This window comes from Scophthalmus maximus, chromosome 9, assembly GCF_022379125.1.
Source record: "Scophthalmus maximus strain ysfricsl-2021 chromosome 9, ASM2237912v1, whole genome shotgun sequence".
Taxonomy (NCBI): Eukaryota; Metazoa; Chordata; class Actinopteri; order Pleuronectiformes; family Scophthalmidae; genus Scophthalmus; species Scophthalmus maximus.
Window position 1 is genome coordinate 970,493 of NC_061523.1, and position 13,582 is coordinate 984,074.

Sequence of the window (13,582 nt, forward strand, 5' to 3'; positions counted from 1 at the left end):
AAAAGCAGGTATTTCCTTTCTTGTGATCTTGATCAAATAAATCCATGTTTTTCGATCACTGCAATTAGTAGTTCTCTGGTTTTAGCCAAAACCCAATCCCTTCCCACTGAGTGTGTGAATCTTAGACACGCTCTGAACTAGTTGTACTGCTTTACTCCCTCAGAACCTCAGCCTGGTGATATGCTGGCTGTTCCTAAGTCCTGGTTCAAGACTAAATCTGACAGGGGCCCATCAGATCCGGAGCTCCTCTGATATGAGGCTTGTATGTCAATCGTCCAAATTAATTAAATTCTCTTGTTTTGTTGTATTGCGTTTTATTTCTTTTGTCAAACGGCATACTTGTTCTGGATGGTGCTGTTCAAAAGATTTAGAATTTGTACTATTGGAAACCATTGGAGTTCTGGGAACACGTTTCCATGGTGACAGCATTCAGATTGTCTTCCCGTGACGCACTGTGAATGATAACTAAATGAAAACGGTGGGGGTTAACAGCCCTTTTTAGGTCAATGGCGGCACACCGTGAAGAGCTGATGAGGGACACTTTAACTCAAACTGATAGGAGATGCTTTTAGTGACCATATTCGATGTAGTAAAATAGAATATTGATTCCCTCTTGTGGAACAGACGTGCTTTGTGACAAGAAAAAGAGAGTGTCCTCCTCTGACCAGAAGGGTCGATAGTTTGATCCCTGGCTCCTCGAGTCTGTGACCAAGATAACCGAACCCTAAATCGCCCCTGATAGCTGTGCCACCTATGAATGATGTGTGACAGAAAAAGTGCTGCGTATTAGAAGCGCTGTATGAATGTGTGTTTGTGAATGGGTGAATGTGACTTGTACTTTAAAGTGCTTTGGTTGGTGGATAGGACTAGAACGTAAACCAAGCAGCAGCCATTTTACACTTGCAACAACTGGCCTATGCATTACTGCACGACAAAGAACCTGGCTTGCATTCTCTGCAATTCGAAGCACTTTTATCTATACCTGTAATTTGTTATGCGCTAGGGAATGTAAAGCACTTTGAGCTGCATGTTGCGTCAAAGGTGCTATACAAATCAAAGTTATTAATATTATTATTATTATATAGCTCACTTAGGTTTAACTAACTTAACCACGCAATACTAATTTTCCATCTTAAATATATTGTATGTGCAATTCTGTTTCAGTGATGTTCTGTTTACATTGTACATTCTTTTTCTATTCTTTATAACATATGTTTTCTTATTTATTACTTTTAATGATGTGTCTATTTTAACTATCCACTTTGCTGCTGTAACAGTAAATCTACCCTTAATCAGACTAATAAGGGATTATCTTATTTGATCTTATCCAAAACTGATATCATACTGCATTTGACAGTGTATTGTATTGATAGCAATTTATTTAAAATTGTACTGACCATGACTGAATTTACAATGTAAACATAACCGTTAGAGTTTTAGTTTGCAGAAATAACAACTCTCTGCATCAAGGTGGAATAAACTGGAAAAAAATTGCTGTCAATAGAATTTCTGATTAAAATATCAATTAATTAAAACAGTAGATTGGTTGGTGAAGTGAAAGATAAAGAGAGTAACACTGGAGGCTGAAATTCTAATTAGCAGGCTTTAATTTTTTGTCAGTTTTTAATTTAATCACTTGTCTAGTTTAGGTTTTCAAGTGACTCTTTTTTTTAAATAAACACTTATCTATCAATTATAATATACAATTATAAAATAAACGTTCCCCCACAATATTGTAAAAGGCATGTTAGAGCTTGCTGGATGTGAACATGCCGAAAAAAACAAATTATGCAAGGATATGTGTGGACTGAAAAAAACAGTACAATTAGATTCAGGTAATATGAAGACAGACAAAACACCTGTGATGTTAACGGGGGCTGGATTATGATCAATATCAACTCAAAACATGATTCGGTGGTGGGTGCAGAGCACATTTATTCTCTGACGATGGAAAAGAAAAAAAGAAAAACATCCTCCAGTCAATGATGATCATAAACCCCCTCTCCCATGGAGTGCATTAGCAAAAAGGGCAAAGATAGAAAACATAAAGAACACATACCTGACGATGGAAACAAAAAAGAAAAACATCCTCCAGTCAATGATGATAAAAAAACCTACACATCAAATGATATAGACATGTCAGCAAATTACACATTTCTATTATAACTATATGTATATGAGGATTACCTCACTGCTGACCATTCGGATGTCCTATCTGTTGTTTTAATTCAGTCTAGTATCAATTACCCTTCCTTACCAGTCGTCATATGCGGCGCCTATCTTTGTAGACCTGTTCAGTTTTTATGTCATTATGTTTATGTGTTGCATGTTATGTTGCACCATTTTTGCACTTTGGTCTGTGAAAAGTGACATTTTCAAGTAAACTTGAAAATATGTTGCAGTTTCCTGTCTAAGGTATTGCATTTGATGTATAAAGTAGCTGCATAGAACAATGAATTTAACCCCCCAAAAAAGAGAAGAGTGAACAAGCTTCAAAACTTCCGAACAATCACTGTGTGAAGTGGATGGAAATGTCAAATGGTCTGCTTTTTTAGAAAGTCACAAAAAATGGTCAGAGGCAGCCCCCAGTTGTCGGAGATGTGTGGGGAGGGAGGCTCTCCGCCAGCAAGTACTTGTCGGAGATTGAAGCATACTGAGGCCTTGAGGGCACTTTCCACCATCAACATCAACAACTAAGTAAAGCAATTAACTTTTAGGTTTCAATATTTACTGTACTCACTTACTTTTAATGTCTAAGAACAGCTCCCATCCAGTGTGATATGAGTGAGGAGGTCGGTAATACTTTTTCTCCCCCTCTGTGCATCACATTGCACTGTATTGTTACACAAATACAACATTGTAGAGACTTATCATACTTCATGTGCAGTACACATTATATTCTTGTAGGTTTTGACACACAGCCGACTGTGTCAAGTGATCCAGGTAGACGTCCGTACAGCAGCGCCTCCGGCCCTGGGCCAGGCCATTGTCGGGAGCTTTGGCTGGGATTGGTCTGGTCACTGCTGTTGTTGGCTGGGGCAGCAACACCAACCTTTGGCTGACCAGATGCTGGTCACAGTGGAAAGAGGACACACCTTGTGGATGAAGGGAGCCCTGCTGAACCAGGCGAACCAGTATAATCAACACCAGTTAGGAGAGGAAGGGGGAGAGGCAGAGAGAGGGGCACACAACGGACAGGATAGTGCTGCCTTTTATTAAATCTCATGTTAAGCATTTCTATAGGAAACATTGTTCCCACACTGACGGTCTGTCCCACTCTGCTTCAGCAAAATCAAAAGTTTTAAATTAAACCTTGGGTGCCTCAGGAATTTGTTTAATGATGGCTGTATGCCACTGGGAAGAGGAAATAATGACACTGTCAAAAAAAATCTGAAGTCAACAAGGACTTTAAATTACTTCGATGACTTCAACACTTTATTACCGCCCACGACAGTGGATTGATTTTACCTTGTGAGATGGCCAAATGTGGTCTGGGAGACCTGCTACTGCAGCAGGAACTATTACAGAGGTCGGGGTGTTTTGTACTTTAGCAGGTTCAGATAAAGTCACCACAGAAATGTTGCAATATGCAGTCACATCATTTTACAACCCCTAACTCTTCTTTCTTTTTTTTTGTCACTTAAATTTTTATTGACAGTTTAGCCAACATATAAAACCACATACCGACAATATTACAATCGGGTTGAAGACCCGTATGAAGGAGCTTCGAATGAAGCCAGCATGTAGCAGAGTAATTGTAGTAATTTCTTATACATATGGTTATTTATAACAACAAAATAAAATTAACAGTATAATAAAATTTTAAAAAATTACAATAAAGACATCAACAAATTGACATGTGAGCTTTCTCCCTTATTTGCAATGCAACATCGAGACCTGATTCAAAACCTCGTAACTTGTGGTGTCGTTCAGTTTTCCTTAATATTCAACCCACTTTTCCCATTTTGACTCAAACTTCCCTTCCTGGAGTCTCAGTATGTATGTTAATCTTTCCATGTCAAATACTTCTTCTACTACACCGATCCATTGTTCTTTCGTAGGTTGATCTGCTTTGTACCTCTTGTTATAGTTTTCTTGCTGACTGGTATCTGTCCCCACCATGTGTGTTTTCCTGTACCAGGTTCCCCAGATATAACACAGAGTCAATTTTAGATCTCATAGCCTAATATCTCCTTTAATATGCCCCATATTTTTTCTCAAATACTCTTTAATTTTTGGGCACTTCCGAAATATGTGAGTGTTCTGCCCCCACCTGCCCACATTTCTTCCAACACACATTCTGTTCTGGTGAAAACCTTCCTTTCCTCTTTGGGGTTATGAAATATCTTATAACGTTCTTCCACCCAAACTCCCTCCATACCCTTAATCCAGTGGTTGAGTGCTGTACCCTGCACACATTGTACCATTCTTCCTCCGTCAACTCAATCCCAAGTTATCTTTCCCCACTTTTCTCCCCCCTACTCTTCAGCAGAGCTTGATGAAGGGCTGACCCATTTCGTTGGACAGGGCCAGGTATTGCCATTGGACACATTGGCTGCTAATATAACCCTGGTTCCACCATAAGGTGGGTAAAATGCATTGTTAATGGACACTGGCTGACAGCCAGGTTGGCAGGGACCATCATATTGAAATTCCAGCCCCAAAATCATAAGCAGATGGGAGATATGACTTCTGTCCACTTGGCGTACCCCAGGTTCAATACAAAGGTATTTGAAGTGGACAACCTTTGTCCACTTCAAAAACCTTAGAGCTGGGATTCAGGTATGCCAATTGGATAATGCCAAGGTATTGCCGTTGGACACAAATGGTGGTATTGCCATTGGACACAATGGTTACTAATATTAGCCTGGGCGGACACAGTGTATCCACATCATATCCCAAATGGCCTGGATTTGGGTATTTATTAAACAGACAGGCTCAAGTCTCCACAATGCCTTAAGCTAGCAGGTTGAAATTTTATTTTTGACACCCTTTCTCAAGGATGAATAAATGGTGTAAAAATTATGAATATCGGAAGAAGTTGATTTTCTCACAATATTGAACTCAGCAAAAAAGCAAATATCGAAACATTCATGTCTCTGCAATGGAATGTTCACCAAAGTTGAAAGTTGAACCATTTCATCCCCTCCTCATATAGAATGCATGGTGTAAACATTAAGCCATATTTATGTATAAAAAGTAAAAACACAGCAAATAGGCAAAAATCTAAACAATCATATGTCTGCAATGAAATTGTCTGGAAGTATGAAGGCGCTGCATGTAGAAAGGATATTGATAGTTAATTGCTGTACATTCTGACAGGCTGTACGGCCTGATAGAGCATGAATGCTGCATGCACGTGACTGTACCTTGTGATTGGTTGAGGGGTCTCAGAGCACGCCGGACCCGCCGGGCCCAAGTGAGTTCTGAAGCCGTTAAAAACCCAGTGTTAGAAGACACAAACCAAGACTTCTAGAAATTGGTAAGTATTAGAGCTTGACATATTCATGATTTCATGTGTTGTATTTTCATTTTGACAGTTTAGCTGATGATTGAAGGTTCAAAGTAAATAGAAAAGTACATTTTTTTACTTTGTGTTGGATATAGCTTACATCTCGTGTTTAATATAATGTGTTCAAAAGCAGTTTTTTAATTTTTATGTCCGCTATTTGCTATTATTATATTCGCTAGTGCACAGTGATGCACTCCAACGATGCACTGCAACCAGACCAATTAACTTCTTGTGTGTTTTATTGCAGTTTTATTGCAGTTTGAATGTGGGCAGTGACCTTGCTGCAGAGTGACGTACTTTCCAACTGCGCACTTCAGCCACCCACACACACACACACACACACACACACAGATATAATATAATTTTTAATAATAATTATTTTTAATATTGTTGTTGTGTCTTTTAGGCAATAATGGATAGTTGTCCTATCTGCCACTGCTACTTCAGCACGCTGCACAAGCACCTGAAGAACACGCATTGTGTGAGCAATGTTCAAGAGAGGCAGATCCTGCTCAACCTCGCAGCAGGGAGGGTTAATATCTGTGCTGCTCCCTGCCCGGTTCTTGGGTGGAACTATATGTTGACTCGCCTGGACAGGCACGTGAAACAAAGCCACGCGGAGCTGACGAACCCAGAGAGGACGGCCATGCTGTTTGAGGTCAAACGTAGGCTCACCCTGAGGCTTATGGGCGACACCAGGACGGCTGACCAGTTCTACATGGCGAACCCCGACCACAGCGAGGCAGCTGAGGTCAGGGTAAGCCAGAGCTTCGACCAGGTCCCGGAAGGAGAGCGGGACCAGCAGTAATAGGGGGAGGAGGAGAAGGATGAGGAGATGGGAGGAAGCAGCAGCTCATGTGACAGCAATGCGACCCCGGTTATGTACCATGTATCATTTTGTACAAAAGCAGATCAATGACTTTTTCCACTTCAAATAACTCACTATTGGGATTCAGCTTACACCAAGTGTACACAAGTTACCCACCCAGCACAGATCCCATGAGGGGGAAAAAATGAACACTCTACACCCTTTGGAAGACCCCAAAATAGCCCCAAATGTTACAAGAGGTTGCCAATATTAAAGTTTCTGAAGTTGACATTTTGTCCACTTCACATTCACTCATTCAAAAGTGAGTTTGGTTGCTCTAGAAGAGGCCCTGGAGACTGCAAATGTTGAGCAAATGCGTTTTTTTGAATGTAGATTAAGCCCTTGATTAACAGTGTACAGAGTTTTGTCCCCAGCAACCATGTGTTGGGTCAAAGGAGGGGGTTGAGGGAAAATTCCCAGGCCAGTACATTAAGTGGACAAATGTTCCATGAAATTGACACATTTGAATAAAGTGGACAAAAGTCCATCAAGTGGATGGGTCATTGACACAGTGTCCAATGGCAATACCCTGGACCCCCACCTGACTCTCTAGCGCCACCATCAGGAACAGTTACCTCAACACAATTTGGTGTCCACTGGCAAGAACTTTGAATTTCCACCGTACTCCCTAACTTGGACGCAAGTCCATTGTGAGGAGTTTGGGACACCGGCAGTAACTTGCCATTCAACATCGACATAAACCGGAGGATTCCCTTTCACGGTTGAAATGTATTATAATGTAAGGGGCCATTTCAAAACCGTTGTCTCTTTTTCTAATTTGTATCAACTTACTACTGTGTTCCAAATGTTTAAAGTGAATTTAGTAATTGGGTCTATTAAACTTTGCTGTATCCTAAAAGGTTCTTCATCCCCTACTGATAGTGTTTCCCCTTCATTTCAATGTCTTTCCACTTGGCTATGTAGTCTACATTACACAAGCATGTCACAGCTGTGATCTGTGCTGCATAATAATATTCCTTGAAACTCGGCACTGCCATTCCTCCTCTCTCTTAGGTAGCTGTAGTGTCACAAGCCGAGTCCTGGGTCTCTCCCCCCCCAGATGAACCCTGAAATCCATTTATCCCATTCCATTAATTGGTTTTGTGGTATAGGTATGGGTAAAGATTGATGGAGGTACAGTAGCCTCGGCAATATATTCATTTAAATTATTTCAATCCCTCGACCTGAAGTCCAGAGCCTGTATTAACCACTTTCCCAAGTCCCTTTTAATGTTCTGATTAATCTGTGTGTAATTTGCATTATATAGTTTGTCTATCTCTTTTGTGATGTTCACCCCTAAATATTTAATCTTATCCAAGTCCCATTTAAGTTTATATTTGTCATTGATCCTTATTGTCGGTTTGAAGTTTAGAGCTAAAATCTGTGTCTTTGTCACGTTAAGTTTATACCCTGAATGGTGTTCGTAGTCCTCCAGTTGACCTCTCTAACTTAATCTGATTTGTCAAACTCCCATTGATCTTCACTCTTGCTGTTGGTTCATGTACAATGATTTTATACATTTGATAGAGTTTTCCTTTAAGCCAAACTTCGCTAAGACATAATACGAAAAGGTCCAACTCACACTGTCAAATGCCTTTTCGGAGTCCAAACTCACTAATATTGCACTTTCTCCCCTCCTTTGCACCTCCTCCCCTATATGAATTGTTTTCCTTATATTATCTTGCGCCTGCCTTCCTCTAATATTGCCAGTCTGGTCTTGTCTATAATACCGGACATGTATGTCTCAAATTCTTTTGTAGTTATTGGGGTATAAATCTTATAGTCGACATTAAGTATGGATATCAATCTGAAGCTACTACACAGTTCTTTATCCTTGCCTTCTTTAGGGATTATAGTGATGATGGCTTCTTTCCAAGATGGGGGAGTTTTCGCCTCCTTCATAGTATATCTGAATGATGCTGACAATAAGGGGCTTAATTCCTGTCTAAATACCTTGTAAAATTCGTATGGGAAGCCATCACCACCTGGCGATTTACGGTTCTTTGCTCTACTAATTGCATCCCCTACCTGTCGGAGTCTTTCTCCAAGCTGTGGCTGCGTAAAGGTGGATTTATGCTTGACGCATCGGCCATTTTTAAGTCACTTCTCCTTTTGTTTAGGAGAACTTTATCAGACGCGCCTGAAGCGCGAGTATAAACGAACTGTGAACTGCTGTGACATCACAGCCGCAGTGCGCTCGGACTGATGCGTCAAGCATAAATCCAGCTTAAGACACCAAATTGACAGAACTCCTGCAGACCTCTCTCCATGTTTCCTCTCTCCTTTGCCAAGCATACAGCATGTCGTGTGGGTAAAACTGTTGTTTTGTTTTGGGTTTGCAAACTCTTCTTCTTCTATTGTTCTATTACAGCCATGTTACGGTAGGGGTACGTAACCTAGTTTATTCTTCTTCCAAATCTTTTGCTATTCACAGTTTACGGTCATATGGACAGTCCTTGGTTCTGTTCTCAGTACTTCACCTACACCACCATGGAAAATGACAAAAAAAATATTATCAATAGTCAACAATGACAAGCGAGAGAAGCAGATGAGCTCTGTCGCCATGGAGAAAGAAGTCATCCGAAGTTTTGAGCACAGCCAGGAAGTGTGCACAGATGCCCATTCTCAAATATCTGCTCCTATTCTTTTGAATGCTATGAAAATCAAGTTAGAGCCCATGTTTACTGTTCTGTGATCATACAGATCCAAACAAGGGAAAATATGAGAACAGTCTATTTTATCAAGTATCTGAATTCTTAAATATTGCATGCGAGCCATGTCTTTTGCTCCAAGGTCCTCCGGTGTCTGGCCAACACGGCAACCTCTGCCCCGTCTTAAACAGCCACTGCGTGGTGCACCTCCCTGTTCTGCTCGCTCGTCTGCTTGTTGAAGAAGCTGTGGGTGTCAATTCCTCATTGGAATCCAGTGAACCAGTGTAAAACCTCTAATAATGTTAAAAAATTTAGATAAAGTGTCAATAATCCTATAAAGCAACAAGTGTCATGTATATGTATCCTTTGACTAACCAATTCCAAAAACCAGTGCCCCTTTAATTTGGTGTTATTAGAATTAGAAGAGTACAGATATGAGTCAGTGGTTCTGAAAATGCAATCACAATGTTTGCCCATCAATCTACATTCAACAAAGTAAAAATATGTTTTTAGAATTCATTGCAAATTGTTAATTTATTTAAAATAATGTGTGCATTCTTATTGTCCTTGACATCTATCTAGATCTTGACCTCCATACTAAAATTGTGACAAGGAATATATTAGGGCAAGGGTATAAAACAGTTTATAAAGCTCTGAGTGTCCCCTGGAGCACAGTGGCATCAGTAATTCTGATTTGGAAGATGTTTGGAACTACTATGACTCATCCTAGAGTTAAATGTCCACCCAAACCTAGTAACCGCAAGAAGGGACTTGGTCAGGGAGGGGACGAAGATCCAAATGGACACTCTAATAGAGCTTCAGAAATCCTCTGCAGTGCTGGCAGGACCTGGCAAAATACAACCATCAGCACTGATAAGGCAGTTCTACATCCATACCATACCAGCTTCTACGTAATGTGTCATATTGTTCAAGACACTGAGCCCCTAAGCGCCCCTGATGGTGTCATCACCATCATGTGTGAAAAGGTGAGTGAGACATACATTGTAAAGTGCTTTGAGTGTTCAATAGACTCAATAAATGCAGTTCTTTTACCTTTATGGAAGAGTGGCTAGACACGAGCCACACTTTATTGAAAGGCATATAACAGCCAGGTTGGAGTTAACGAATGGATCTGAGAGCACAAGGAAAAAGATTCTCTGGTCTGATCAGAAAAACATTTGACTCTCTAGGGTCCTCTCTCCAAATGTCAACAGTCACACTTGGCTAATGCCATTAAAGGTGATGGTATCAGTCAAGTGATGTAGCTAATAGCATCAATGCACTGAGAAGAGGAATGCTTTTAGTGTTTTCACTAAAGACTAGGTTTATCCCTTCCTTTATGGGGTTTAAGTATGGGCCTTGGTTAGGCTTGCATCGAAGTAACTACAGTGTTTCCATGGTGTATGCTTCAGGTCATTTTCACACTGAGAGGTAAACAGTAGCCTCAGTGTCAGCTCACATGCATTCTAGAGCAGATTTCATTCAAGTTCCTCTTTTTGTTTGGCTGCATTCATCCTTCCCTCAATCCTCACCATCTATGCTGAGAATACCTGAAGCTCTGTGAGAATGATTGGCAAAAGAAGGGTCTTTGTCAGGGAGGTGGCCAAGAACCAAACAGTTGCCAACTCTATAGTTTTTCCTGGTGGTTCCAAACTCTGTCCATTTTACATTTTCTGAGGTCAGAAATTAGAAGCTCTGATCTATGCCTCGTAACAATTTCACTGCAGAGGTTTACAGAAAAGTCATTGAACTCCATGGCTGGGCCGTTGTCCTTCTGGAACCATGAAGAGGAACAAACATACAAACTGAGTATAAATATCTGTGCTCTCCAATTTTCTTTGTCAAAGGAGTTAGAAATTATTGGGCATAGGTGAGACACACAAGGTAGGGAACTCCAGAGTCAGTCCAAACAACATGAGATTACAAGTCCAACGCAAAAATCCGTAACACGTAGTCATACGTTATACAATTTTTATGAAAAGCATTCCTAAGTTTGGGCATATCCTTACATTGTTGCCTGATGATATCAATTACTGCAATGTCAATCATTTAATTTTTATTATATACTTTAGCCTGTTGAATATTGAGTAGGTTTGTGGGAGTTGCACATAGTAGATGCAGCAGATAATGTACTTATTGAACTATTTCACCTCAGCCACTCCCGAGCAGTGTCTTCCACGGACGGGCTGGGAAATAAATACACACAAATACACCCTGTTCACTGACAAAGTGCCTAGCAAGGCCCTTGACAAGACACTGTTAGAAATGAGAAATTAGTTCAGTGGAAGCACACTCTTTCATTTGCTCCATTTTATCTCATGTTTTATGCTTTAAGATGAAAGCACTGGTGGCTGTCTGTATAAATGACACGCTGTGTTATCTGCCGCCACAGAGCCTATATTAATTAGCAAACAGCCTTCTAAACATGCTCTGGATCTGAGGGTTAAATCAAAATGCTGACAAAGAGCAGATTAGAGAATTGGCCCAGAAAGCTTCAAATCACAGGGTTGAGTTCAGAAGTGGGTGTTTCTATAAATACTCACATCATCTTCATCATGCAGACGCAGTAAAAAAACATCCGCGGGTGGATCAGCCAAAGCACGGATTCCATATTCTTTATTGCGCTTGGTTTGGCTGTTATGGATCTCGCACCTGAGTTTTTAGAGGGTCAGGTGTTCCTGAGTCCGTGTCACTCATTGGACATTGTGCCCCTGAGCGTTTACTATAAATGGCAAGAGAGGATTGTGTGTGTGTGTGTGTATATATATTTTCTCCATTATGAGGACCAAATGTTCTTACACATGAAGACAAGGGGAATTTCATAATTGTTTTGCAATAGAACGTGTATGGGTTAATTTAATAAGGATTCTAAGATTTGAGGTTAAAAGATAATTCTGAGTATCAAATTGAGGTGTTAACAAGGATTACGGAAGATCATTTTTTTTTCTAAAATGAGCATGTTTCACTTTTACCAAATGGTAACAATATTATCTATAATATTTGGCAGATATATTCAAATTTAAATTGCCAACAATAACATTACTAATGCTCTTATCTTCTCAATTAAACGGTTGTAATATAATATGAATGTGTTCATTATTAATATACTATCTGATTAATCTCATATGACAAAGTGTTTGTTCATAGTAGGGGCCCACAATTCATTCTTGGTCTGGGGTTCATTAGAAGATTATTGCAGCCTTATTTTTCTTAACAGACAACACATCAACAAGAGTTCAATAGATTGGATATCTTTTTTTCTATTTTGTGTAGTCACTTAAGCTAAGCACATTTTATGCTCCAGTACATCTGTGTATGTTTCATTGGAAACTGATTAAACACAAATATGTTACACACCGTTTACCAGAGGTGGTCCATTACTTTGTGACCCGATTTTATGAGTGCATGTTTGTCAGTATTTGCACGTGTGCAATCTTTACCTTAAGTGAATGAATTTATCATTTTCATCACGAGCGCAGAGATGTTGAATCCCCAACTATGACAGAGTCATATGCTGCCTTCAAAGGGGCCTATCTTTACCATTTTTAAGAGAAGAGTCCATATGAATAACACCCTCTTGTGTTATTCACTACCTCAAACCTCAGATTTTTCTGAAAGCTTCACGAGTTGTGACATTTTCAATAATTGCATTATTGTTACCCGACTGCTAGCTGGGTGATTCCTGGTATGTGGTAACATTTTGGCTTCAGCCTTTTTGAAAAAATGTATCTTAGCATCCTATCAGAATAGTGATATGTTTAACTATTAGAAATACATATTGGTCAAGCTCAGGGAAAATTATAATTATTGTTAGATAATTCAGACACTGGCCGTGAACGTATTCTACCCTGTTAAGCACATACGTAGTTATCACAAAATGTTAATGATTTAAATGTTAAACAGTAATGAGCTTTTCTTGGATAGTATGTCACTTATGCTATCATAGTATGTTTTATTCTTGAAATACTAACAAATCAATAGTTGATGAATAAAATGTCCTGATTGTTATGAACTGGTATTTTCTTGGACCCATTTATTTGCTGACAGGATGGTTAATAATACCACTATTGTGAAAAAATACATAAGTATACTATCAATGCTCCTCACCTCCCAAACTAAAACAAAAATATGCCAAATATTTAACATTGTTGACGAATTATGTAAAAATAACTTGTCTCACAGGGTTGTTACGGCCCCAGGGCCTTTGTGTCTCTGTGTGTTATGTGTTGCCGGATTGATCATACCAGGGGTTGATTGGGAATTGGGGGCAGCTGGCCAGTCATCTCCACTTCCTATTTAACCTGTCCCATCTTGCCAGCCAGTTGGGGGCTCCCTCTCCTCCTGGCATCGTGTCTGTGTTTAGTTAGTTGAATTTTGAGTTTGGTAGTTTTCTTTCAGTAGATATTTTGTTAACATTTTTTGGTTAATGTATTATTATCTCAGTTATAGTTAAAATAAAATGTTTTCTTTTTTTTAAACTACGCATTTGGATTCTATTTTTGTTATGCAATGGGCCCCATGCAAGAACGTGCTTTATATTCTTATCCTAAA